General features: G+C 45.8%; 1 protein-coding gene across 1 annotated transcript in view; it reads right to left on the reverse strand.

Moving 5' to 3' along the window:
- Positions 1-7,164, reverse strand: part of elf1 (E74-like ETS transcription factor 1) — a 40,463-nt gene extending 33,299 nt beyond the window's left edge. Inside the window, exon 1 of the mRNA XM_088597474.1 lies at positions 6,867-7,164. The gene's annotated coding sequence lies outside the window, so the exon portion shown is untranslated. The remainder of the gene's footprint in view (positions 1-6,866) is intronic.
- Between the last annotated feature and the right edge of the window lie 5,022 nt (positions 7,165-12,186).

Genomic DNA, 12,186 nt, shown 5'->3' on the forward strand with positions numbered 1-12,186 from the left:
TTGATCTAACCAAGGGACAGAATTATGTGTCAGTAATCAGCTGCTAGGAGTATTCTGGCAGATTTGAAAGACAGAAGATCCTAGTTTTATCCCACAGACTGAAGAGGGCTGTCAAGAAACTATAGTACATGCATGTTCACTCCCCCTTTACCCAGCTTCGAGATCAGCTAAAAAAACAGCTAACAGCCGAGAGTATGAGTCTGACAAGCCTGCACAGCCCACAATCACAAAGCAGAGGAGCTCCTGGCAAATCTGCACTAGACACCAAACCAAGAGTTTGACACTCCAGGCACAATAAAACTTGAACAGTGAAGTACACACACGAGAGCCAACACAGTTGCTTGTCAATTGCTAAATATGTGACAAACCCAGACAGCTCCTGTGGGGGTGAGTGCTGTGCTGCTACCCCAGAGTCCAGAGAGAGCTGCATATGGGCTGAAGGCCCAGGCCCTGGGGCTGCTCGGGCAGGGGGACCCCGGAGATCCCCAACACCAAGAGTACAGGTTTCGACTCACTGCTCTGACAACAGCCCACCTTTCTTGTACAGCAGCATTTCTGAGGATCTAAAACAGGATTTGGAAAAAACTCAGAAATGAGATTCAAATCCCTTCGGATGAAGCATTCCCATTGTTTATAAAGCTCTAAACAAAGCACCTAAGTTTAACTTCAGCTTAGAGATTTCCACCAAGCTTCCCTTTATAGTCCACTGCTCACAGGGAAAACACGATCAGCACGATGCCACAGCAACACTCACCATACTCTTACAGCGTTCTTGATGTACTGGGGGGCTGGAGCGCAGAGTGACCACAGTGGGCTGTGGATGCAGGACGAGGCACCGTCGTGCTTTTCTCTCGCTCTGCTTTGCATCTGCGTCCTCGGGCATCTCCGCCACAAACCATGAGAAGAAGAGCAGCGAGTGAGGTGACCAGTCCTGACCTGCTCCCTGCACAGCCAGCGCAAAGTCTCCAGGTCTGTGAGCCGGTGGTTTCGAGCGTTAAGTCAGAAACTACAGGCTGAGCTGGACTTTCCACTCTCACTCCTGCCATCACCCTGCTGAGTGGCCCTTCGCTGGCCGGCGCTGAAGACATCCCTGGGCAGGGAGCTGTCGGCGGAGTCATGTCTAGACGAGGGGCGGAGGGACACACAGGCACCCACAAGGCCTCTGGCTCCTCAAGAGCCCTTTCACTGATCCATTCCCAGGACATCTGGCTAACACAGGGTGGCGTTCACCGTGGGCTCTGAGCTAAGGTTTGGAAAAATGTAAACGGCAATCCGTTGCTCCATCACTTCTGCAATTTAACTGGAATTTCAGTCTGAACAAAATACACATCCTGAGACCCAACCAAGCTCCACAATCCCCTTGGAGACTGTGTGGCACCTTCATGTAGTGCCCCATTCACAGCAATGTTCCTCGTAATGAAAGCTGGAGGACAAGGGCGTCCAGCAGGCAGAGCCCCAGCCACAGCCTGGCAGGCTCTCAGGTTAAACCTCAGTGGCCCCAAATCTTCACTGAATGAACAGGCTCCTCAAGACACTCTTCAAAATAAACATCACCTGTCCCCATGTGGTAGAGTGCATGTGAACAGCTTCTGCCTCTCAGATACACGTTGACTACAGATGACTACAACTCAAAGAGAATGAAGAACAGGAACCAAGTTTCATCCAGACTTTGCTCCAGGCTGAGCACCTTAAGAGAGTGGATTCTCACACCACCCCTCCCTCCCTCACGCTCCAAACCCTGGTGCTGTTCTGTGTTATTCCACCATCCCCTTCAGGCAAGGCGCACATGTTTCTAGTGGGGTTCAGGAGCTCAATGCCTAGATCAGCAGGCTGGGACCCTGGGAGCAGCCCTGTCCTGACAAGAAGGGCCTGGCAGGTTTCAAGGGCTGGCCCTTTAAGCGCATGCCGCACATAGCGCCAACAGCACCACGCCCTCACAGCACAACTGCCACCCAGGCACTCCTCAAGGCCCTCTTTACACAGTACAGACACAGGACCCATTCCATCATCACAGAAATAAAGCAGAAGTGATGAGTGCTTTTAAAACAATACAGGCATAGTCACGTCTGGTAAACAAGCAAGGACAGACATAAAATTGTGCTTTAATAAGGCCAATTTGATTATCAACAATAAAGCATACAACAGTCTACTCTAAACTCAAAGATATGCAGATCTGTGCCTAGGTTGATCTTTTGCACATTTGCTTGATATAAACAGATAAATATCAAGAAAATTCCCATTGCATCTAAACCAATACTTGATGAACACTTCTTGTATCATTGATCTAAGGCAAAAAACAGCCGTCAAGACCCAGATGAGATATTGACCTTTACTGTCATACCAAAACCATCACCTCCTGCCAGATAGCCTCTCTGCGTGTCAGTGTCAGCCCAGTGTCAGCCCCAGCTCTAACCTCAAGATATATCACCAGAGCTGCAGATCAAGGGCCCCTGCCCCTGACCACAGAGTGTCTGCAGAGCCATATTTCCATGTACTGTAGGTCTAAGGACTATGGCCCAGTCTACAGCCTCACACCACTGAAATCAGACCACCCGGCCCTCTGAGAATCCGCTGTAGGTCTGCCCAGGACAGATACAAGTTCGGACGGAACAGTGGACCTGTATTGTACTCATTTCTGCTTGCTCTTCAGTTATTGGTCTTTTTTTTCCCCTCCTAAAAAATACATTTAAATCAAAGAAATAAAACAAGCATTTCAAACACCGGTTACCAACCTCTCTTTGAGAACAAAAGACCACCAGCGTAAGCTCGTTACTCAGACTGACAGTCTGACAGTTGCGACACACAGAAGTGAGTATTGTTCCAGGGAAATGGATGCCCAGTATGGAAATTCAATGCAAATGTCCTGTGTGCCAGGTGATCAGCACACAGGTAGAACTGACAGCACACAAGGCCACTTTCACTTTCACTGGAGAGAAGCTGTTGTGAACTACAGCATGTTCTTCTCACCAAAAAAGATCACAATGACCACGCCGCATTTTCCTTTACAATCTGACTGGCATTTTCAGACTGATGTTGTCAGAATGTTTCATCCCAAGAAATGTTGAAAGAGTGCAAAAACTCCTAGAAACGTACTATAAAGCCTAGCGAAATAATGTTTTTTATTATTGTGGGTGTGTTCAGAGTTCTACAGTTTCCCATCCAGGTATTCCTATCAGGGGCGCATGTGCAGCAGGTGTGCAGCCCTGACAAAAGCCCTCACTGGCAGCAGAGCCCCCAAGGCCCACTCTCACAAGGGCCATGAATAATTCAGCCTCTTCAGAAAGGAGCATTAAGAGCTGCGCAGAGAGACCACTGGACACATTTTCCTTTGCCTTTCAGGCATTCGTGTGGGAGACTGTGCCGGCAACAGTAGTGCGAGAGGGGGAACTGTGGACCAGATGTGTTGAGAAGTGCAGACAGTACCAGGTGTTGGGGGGGGTTGGGCATAGGGGTGTCTGACCGGGAGAGATGGCTGTCTGTGCCTGCCAGAGGAGAGAAAAAACAGTCGGGACATGGGCCTGGGGAAACTTCCGGGAAAAACTTGCTGGAGGATCGTCAAAGCCATCTCCTCCAAGGCAAGATTTGTTCCTAATTTGCAATTTAAAAAAAAACAGAACCTATTTAAAGAGAGAAAGTTTTAAGGAACAGTTTTGTGTTGGAGAACGATTCTGTGAAAGCTGTCATAGCATTTCGACAAACACCCTACTGGGCCACTGCTCTTGTAGCCCTGAACAAGGCACTTCACCCAGATCGCTTCATAATTGCCCAGCTGTAGAAACAGACACAAATGTAAGCCTCTTTAGATGAAAGCATTCTCCAAAATAATTAGAAATAAAATAACCACACTTCAGAGAACTGAAAGGGGAAAAGGGACTCTATCCTCATGTTGTCAGTTCAACAGGTTTTCGGGTGCTCCACACTTCACTGCCACACACATAGCTTGAGCTCACAAAACAACAATTATGCACAATCTGCTGTCCAGACCTAGATATCAGCGTCATGCTAGTTAGAACAGTAAACACTGCTTAAATAAGCACTCTTTACATTCACACTAAGCCACGTGCAAGTTTTACATTAAAGAAAACAACAAATGCAGGGTGCTTCATGAAACCTCTTCAAGAAAAGCCCTCCTCCCATTCCCTGCTACAAAAAAAAACAAAAATAAAGAATTACAGTCCAGCCCACTCTGGAGCAGTCTGGTTCTCCAGTGTCTGCTGCACATTCTGCCTCAACAAACCAGTGATGATTAAAGATTCGCTTCCCCTCCCTTCTGCACTCTAATGATCTTATTAACAGCAATAACCTGCTAACTGTTAATTACCTAGAGGCACAGCAGCACACATGAGCCTTCTGCTGGCCCATCCTCACTCATCACAACCATCCGAGAAACCCTCGCATCACCCCCTTCTCTGAGAAGCCCATCCATGTACCCCTCCAGATGACTTCTTTAAAAGAACAGGATCCTACATTGGGCGCAAAACGAAGCACAAGAGTGTTGTGCTCATTGAATGAATTCTTGCCCATATCTTTGCCACCATTGCAGTGTGTATGGAGCAGGAGACCCCCGAACTCCACTTTCCCCAGACACAGCGTATTTTCCCCTATGTCTCTGCTGTCTGGAAACAACGTCTACAAGCAACACCAGAGAGAGACAGTCCACCTGTCTCATCGGTTGCCAAGTGTAACGCAGCTCAGTCTGCTCGCGGGCGGTGTGCCGGGACACACAGAGTGACTGTGGTGGGTGTATAGCTCTCGCTGAACGTATTAAGTAGGTGCTGGGCTCTGCAGTGAAAAACAGGCCTTTGTGCGGAGCCCAGCACTCCCTTTATTATCTTTGGCCTGTACCTGTGTTATTGAGACACCCAGCCTCTGGCACTGCAGGCACTGGGGCGTCCGGGACGGCAGGCACACCCTTCTCCTGTGACAAACACAGAGGTGCCGATTGGCCAGCCAGGCGCGAACACCCGCCCACGGGCGACAGGTCACCGTGTGGTGGAACAAGTCTCTTCAGCTCTCAGCACACACTGGGCCTTTAAAGAGACAGGCACCCCTTTGAAACGCACTACCATTTTCTCTGCCTAAGCCACGCTTAGCTTGTTTCACCTGGACAATAACACAGACAATAGGCACCAGCAATCAGCTTGTCCAGTCACATAAAATTTCCCAATGCAGAGAAATGTGCAGAAGGGAACACAGAACACACAACCTTGCTTGTACTGAAAAGCCATGGAGAGACAATTGCTCCTGTCAGCAAGTAAGTATCCAAGGCATGGTGATTAAAATCAGTTCACCCAATTTCACATTTGATTGACAAAGAAGCACATACGTGAATTCCTTCAATGCCCTTTGCCGAGTAGTGTAGAAAAGGATTTCATGAACAACCGGCCTGACTGGACTGGTTCAACAGCCTCAAGCTGCTGAAAGTATTGAAATTCTGGTTTTGAGCATGTGGCACCAGATATTTGGCACTTCCTAAATTGATGACAAACTAGAGCAGTGCAGTTAGTTCCGCTATGAACCTGCATGTACAGAAGTCCAAAACCAAGGAGCACCTGCAGGCCAGGAGCCAGGGAGAAGCAAGGCACAGAATGTTTTATATGTATTTTCTTTTTATTGCAAAACAGGAAACGGTTATCTATGCGGCTTCCATGCAAAGAAACTTTTAACCCATTCGTTCCTGGAGCTTATGTGCAACTTCACCAAGAGATCAAAATTTCTTTTAACAGATCTTTCTTAATAAGATAGCAAAGAGCAGTCTTATTAAGCAATGGACACTCAGTTCTGACCAGAGATTTAATATACAAAGAAAATTCTACAGCAATGTTAAGCCTGAAATAACACAACTGGACAAACAGCATTCATCCCTGTGTGATCTCTATCAAACCGAAACAGATCTGATAAACAAGCTCAACTGTGCAACTAGGTGGGCATGAATGCTGGTGCTAAACTGGTAACAAACTGAATAAAGAACAGTGAAATGCTCTGAATAAGGGGCAGAGCACTTATTATTTTCAGGATTTCTTTTTAAACTCCTAGGCAGAGCAAAAGACATCACTAGTTGTCCAACGTAGATATTGAAAACCCTCTGATTGTAGTGTTTAAAAAGATTGTCAAAGAACTTGTTCTCTGCCCTGAAAAAAGTTGAGGATAAACCTGCAATCTAGCACTGGGGTGGAAGATACATAAAAAAATCCCTCATGCAAAACGGCAACACGCAGCACAGGGGTGTCCAATATTTGCCGCATTAACAGAGGCTTGGCCAGTGGGCTTGCGAAACTCGTTCCCCACCTTGTTGCAACAGCCCATATAAGGCAATAAACCAGAAAAACAAGAATCCTGCTTTCATTACAAGACAAAACATTCAAAATAACACCCATACTCTTCAGTTAATCACCATAGACCTGTCAGTGCAATCAGTGTTCTCCATAAGAGTTGGCTGAACTGAGGATGGGAAAAGTAGTAATCACGTCTGTTAATTAACTGTACTTTTGACAAACTTTCAATATAGCCCATTGGCTTGAATCCACAAATGACTGAGCTAACATTGGTTAATTCTTGCCGTGGAGCTTATGCAGAGTATCAAGCATTTCATTTAGAGAACGGTTTCACTTGAAGACTCCAAATAACAACGGACATCACCAACAATTTCAGCATCCCCTGCTGTGAAGAGCTCATGAAGTCAGGATATTGATGTTCCTGGTGTATCAAGGATTTAATGTGCTATAAGACTAAAACATTAAAAATACATTTTAAAAGTGCTATGCCACAGTCTCACAAAAACAAATCTGTTAACATTTTACTTTACTGTAACTATCACACACAGACAGACACACATTACCAAGATAAAGCGAATTTTTATGACAAACCTTAAATGACTGGAGGTTTGCTCTCCATGTTAACGTCAAAATCAGCAGAGGAGCGGAACTTGAAAGTTAAAAACAGGAGAAATCCAAATAAAAACTTATGTGAAGAGCTCAGGAGAAAATAATCCTTGGATGTGCCAGAGAGCAGGCTGGAGCACTCTAAGAGAAGAGCCCTCAACCTGATCTCTCTCCCCGTGTGAAAAAAAAGAAAAGCAAAAGAAGAAGTAATGGCTGCTGTTTGAAATTAAAAGGAGAAGTGTGGTGTAGCAACTTGCTCTCTCACAGTGAGTCACTGAACACACAGCCACTAGCAGGGGCACCAGGGACACAACATCCACACCTGGCCAATGAGGGGTAGGGAGGTGGAGCCACTATGCAAATTAGCCCAGGTGAGCTCTGGGCAGGATGAAGATTGGCTGGAGCCAGAGTGGGGGAGGGGAGGAGGCAAAGCAAACTAATCAGCGAACAGCACCTGGATGTACTCGACGAGCGTGAGGCAGACAGCCTGCGAAAAAGGATGAGCAACACAGTACACCTCTGGCCTCTCACCAACTGACATCAACTGAATGGTGTAAAGAAAGGTCACCCACCGGATCAAACTCTCTCACACCCGCACCACAGGCACACCAGCAGCAAAGACATGTTTTCAGGAAAGCAAAGGGATAGCCAGTGACTGGTTTATACTACATTTTCCAAACATGTGGCATTCAGATCTAGAGCCTCTGTAAAACCAAAAAAGTCTGAATACAGTTTGCCACTCAGAGCACCGTGAAAGAGGCCCCAGAAGTACAGTCAAAACAAGCAGTGGCGAAGGGCAGACCACTCCTTAAAACAACGGGCAGCAAAGGCTTCAAGTTTGTTTCCTTGGAAATGGCCCTGAGTTCAGACCAGGGCTGAGAGTCGATGCAAGGTCGCATCAGGGTACCTGGTGCTCCAGCCTACCTCAGTAGCCCAGCTCAGCGCAGGCCCAGGGCATCAGAGCCAAGCGCTTCCCAGAGGACTCACTGTTCTGTGCAGAGTGCTTTCCACATGACCTTCAAGCACAAGCTGTTGACCAGGATAGTAAGGAAAGGGCAGGACACAGGTGACTGGAACAAAACTATTCACCTCCTCTTGAATGCAACATGAGAGGAACAGCAAAACATGCAGACAACATTAAACACTTGCATCTCTTATGATTTCACTTCTCAGTTTGTCTGTTTTTTTTTGTAAACGAAGCCCTGACTCTTAAAAACATCACTGCACATACGCTGCCAACAGGTAATACCTACAGTAGCTGCTCCACCTTTGGGCTCAGAAACAGAGAGCACAATGGCACTCACTATCTCCCCAGGATTAGCTGACCACTGGTTTCCATTCGGATAGCAAACAGCTGCTGGCAATGCTAATAATGGTGTCCACGCCTGTTCAAGTCCAGGTGGAGGCAACATTCCTAGGCAACACAAAGAATATGTGAAAAAAAATGCATCTTGAGGCTTCTGTGATAGGAAGGATTAGTGCTCCTAATATAGAGGCCACACCCTCAGCGCCTTGCCCTACAGGGCACACTGTGCCACTACAACATGGTCGACACGTCGTCCCAGACAAAACAGGGCAACTAAAGGAGCTGAAAGAAACAACCTTTGGCAGGACTTTGTTTATTTCTCTCCTTTTCGCAACAATATCCTCCAGAAGCTGGGAACCAGCAGCCAGGGCGTCGAACTGGGGGGGGAGAGGGGGGATAAAGCCGTCCGAATGGAAAACAACACCTGCGTCTAGAGCAGGAGCATCCAGACAGCAGGGATCGTGCCGCCCTGCTCCTACAGCCACAGAGAGAGGCTTCCAAGTTCAGACACGCAGGCTCACTGGAGCTAGGTCCTTCCACTGGAGCGTCTTAAAGCCGCCGCAGACACGACCTCGCCTGGAACACACGACAGATGAATGTGGAGAAGTACAGGGTTTGGCCCGCAGGTAGTAAAAACATGAACTATAAACATCAAATGGGAAATGCTGAGCAAGAAGAGACACATTTACATCTTCTAGACAAGGTTGTACAGCAATAAAAAAATCAAACAAAATGCTAGAATATACAGTATATACAGGATATATAGATATTAGAATATATAGTGCAAAGTATAGAATTTAAGTGATTTATGTTAAAATTGTATAATGCAATGGTAAGTTGTCATTTAGATATTATGTACAATTTTGGTCACCAGTTTATAAAAAAAAGAGACGCTTTCCAAGACTTTAAGGAATATCCTACGCTGACTGTCGAAAGGAACCAAACCATTTTGATCTTGAACAGAGAAGACTATGAGGGGACCTGATACAAGTATTGTGATCCCTCAGAGGCCCTGAGAAAGGCAACCCAGGACTTCTTCAAACTGAGCAGCGGCACACACCAGAGGGCACACGAGAAAACTACATGGAAGTCCACGGAAAACCTGGAACAGGAGGCTCTTCTTTATCCACAGGGTTGTGAGAGTATGGAACAAGGTACCCAGCCATGTTGCTGAACCTCTGGCTTCTGTCTGGATGAGATCAATTAACCACTATCTACCAAACGGGCCACATGGCCTCAAGTTTGTAATGTTTCTCATGCTCTTATTCCACTGTTCCACTGAATCAGAGATATAACCTACAGACAGCTTACATATTGTCTGTGTTGCTGTTCCAAGCCTGGGTCAAAATTTGCATTCGTTTTGCTAAAGGAAAATTCTCTTTTTAGTGCAGACATACACATTATAATAGCTGCAGGGCCCCAAGCTTGACAATTAGTGAACTTATTAATTCCTCTTTATACAGGTAGCTTTTGTGTTGATTCCAAAGCAATTGTATCTTCTTTAATGCCATGGCAATGACTGAAAAAACAGAACAAAAGGGGTCTTCAGTGACTTGTAAGTCACTGATGCAGCAGGGCATTTACTGCAGCAACAGGCAATTTGCTAAGGGCACACTGGAGGAACAGGGCCTCCAGTCTAGAGTCCTATATGATTCCACTGGACAGCACCCATTTCCACACAAAACAATTGTGCCAAAGTGCTTTAACAGACCTCAGGAATAGTATGTCCAGTGTAGCCTGACTCAATGGTCAACACACCTGTATGCAATTCAGACAAACACAACAACAGATATGAAGACAGCAGAGGTTTCCACAAGGAAGAGGAACCTGAGATCACTAGTTGCCATTTCTATTGATAAACTGCTTTGTTGTCATCATTACAAGTGAGTGTATTTGTATGACAGTCGTGGTGTGAGTGTTAACTTTTGTTTTAAATTCTCTAGGACGAGCTAATCTGCCCTACAGTTCAGACTAAGGCTCAACCTTAACACTGCCACACACCTTTTGCTGAGCACATTTTTGGAAAGACAAGGATTGAAAGTGTTGGGGAGTCTGTGAAGGAGTGCTGTGGTTTTGGACCTAGCTGGAACAGAGAATCCCACCTGTGTAATTGACGAATGGAATAGAGACTGTGCGGCATATTTTGGTGGCTATTTAATAGTGTTAAATCAGTCAAGCGCCACCAAGTCAATTTCTATCATAAACATCTAGTTTTTACAAGAAATTGGTCTAGTGCATCTGTTCCCCAAGGGGCAGCTCTCACATAATTGCACTGCTGGTTACAAGAATCTGCTTCCTAAAAAAATAATACTTTACAGTGTCTCTGCTGCTCTCACTAAATAGTTTTAGCATCTTTCCCCACCAAAATGTGTAGCATTGCCACCACAAATGCCTCTTCTGGTAAAACACTTGTTTTGAATGAGATTCCTTTTTACAGTATAGCATCTCCGACACTATACTGGGGCATTAGGACCCACACGGACTGCAGGGAAAGCACCCCCTACTGACCCCAATACCACCTCTTCCAGCAGCAACCCTAGATATTCCCAGGAGGTCTCTCATCCAGGTTCCAACCAAGCTCACACTTGCTGAGCTTCAGCAGGATGTCAGTTGTGAGTTGCAGGTGATATAGCTGCTGGCGGTATAAAAATATAATCGATTTATTGTAATCAATTGGTAATCTGTATATCAATGTGAAGAGCCAATGATGATCGTATGTAATAACCTGCTGAGTAGTAAAGAATTTTATGGCAATATGCACATCTTATGTGCATCACATCATTTATTGCTGCTATGGTGCAAAAATGCTGTAAGTATGCTGTAAGTTTCCCTTATCCTTTAATTTAGAAAGATTTTGTAGACCAAAGGTAACATTGCATATGGAATGACAAAATCGACAGGGAAAGAATATATACCTAGTGATTTTAAAGAACTGGGATTTAATGTGAGGTTTATTGGATTTGACTGACACGGAGTTGAATTCGTAGAATTGACCCCAGAACTGCAACAGGTCCCATCCACGGTCCTACTGCATGTGTCACACTGTGATGTCAGGCTTTTTTTAACCACAATGTATTAATTGATCAGTGTTCATAGACACAGGGTAAGAGAATCAGACCAGCAGAATGTGGCAATACCCGTCAGCGGGTCCCCTGCACGCACACAATCATTGTTTACTGAAAATAATGATGATAAAAAAATGCACATCATAGACAATGAGCTCATATCTGGCAAGCAGCTGTTCTTCATTATCCTCTCCATAATGGAAGCTGAGAAGCACTTTCCTTTCTACTTTGTGGCAGCATCAGTGCCAAAGACCACATTCCCCCAGTTCTTCCCCTTGGCAGCCCAGCAATAAAGTGTCCAGGACACATCGGAACAAAAGATTTCAACAACAGAAGCTACAAGACCAAAGGCTTTCTGAAACTAAAGGAAATGAGTGTGGAAACTGGTTTTGGTCTGCATGCTGTTCAGAAGAACTCAGAAATAAAAAGCTGACATTTTGTTCCCTTAACCAAAGGGTTCATTTCACTTCCTGCACAGCTGCTGACCAATGAACGCTTTCCTCATCAAGGCAACAGAAACAACCACAAGCTCAGCAGAACCTCACCGAGCTGCTGCACTGCAGAAGCACACCAGCGTACCACAAAAAGCAAAATAACTGACTGAAGACGCTTGCTGCAAGGGAAAAAAAAGGTCAGGGAGTACTGGGAGGGGCCCCCCATTTAAACCAGAGCCAGTCAGCTGTGGCAGGTCCATTACAAACCCGTAATCCAGCTAATCTTCAGCACCTGGGTAAATAAAGCAGTCAAGGATCGCCAGTACTCATAGGAAGGAAGTCCTGAAATGTCCTGGAACTGAATGACAGTCCCGGTTACTGGTGGGCCTGTATTTCTGCAGGTTTTCATTCTAACAAGCATGAAGCTAACTGGGATCCACTTAACAGCTTCTTCTAGATCTTCAGGGGCTGCTGCTTCGAAAACACCTAGAAAACCTGCA

The sequence above is a fragment of the Lepisosteus platostomus genome, chromosome 10 (assembly GCF_059453375.1).
Source record: "Lepisosteus platostomus isolate fLepPlt1 chromosome 10, fLepPlt1.hap1, whole genome shotgun sequence".
NCBI classification, from domain to species: Eukaryota; Metazoa; Chordata; class Actinopteri; order Semionotiformes; family Lepisosteidae; genus Lepisosteus; species Lepisosteus platostomus.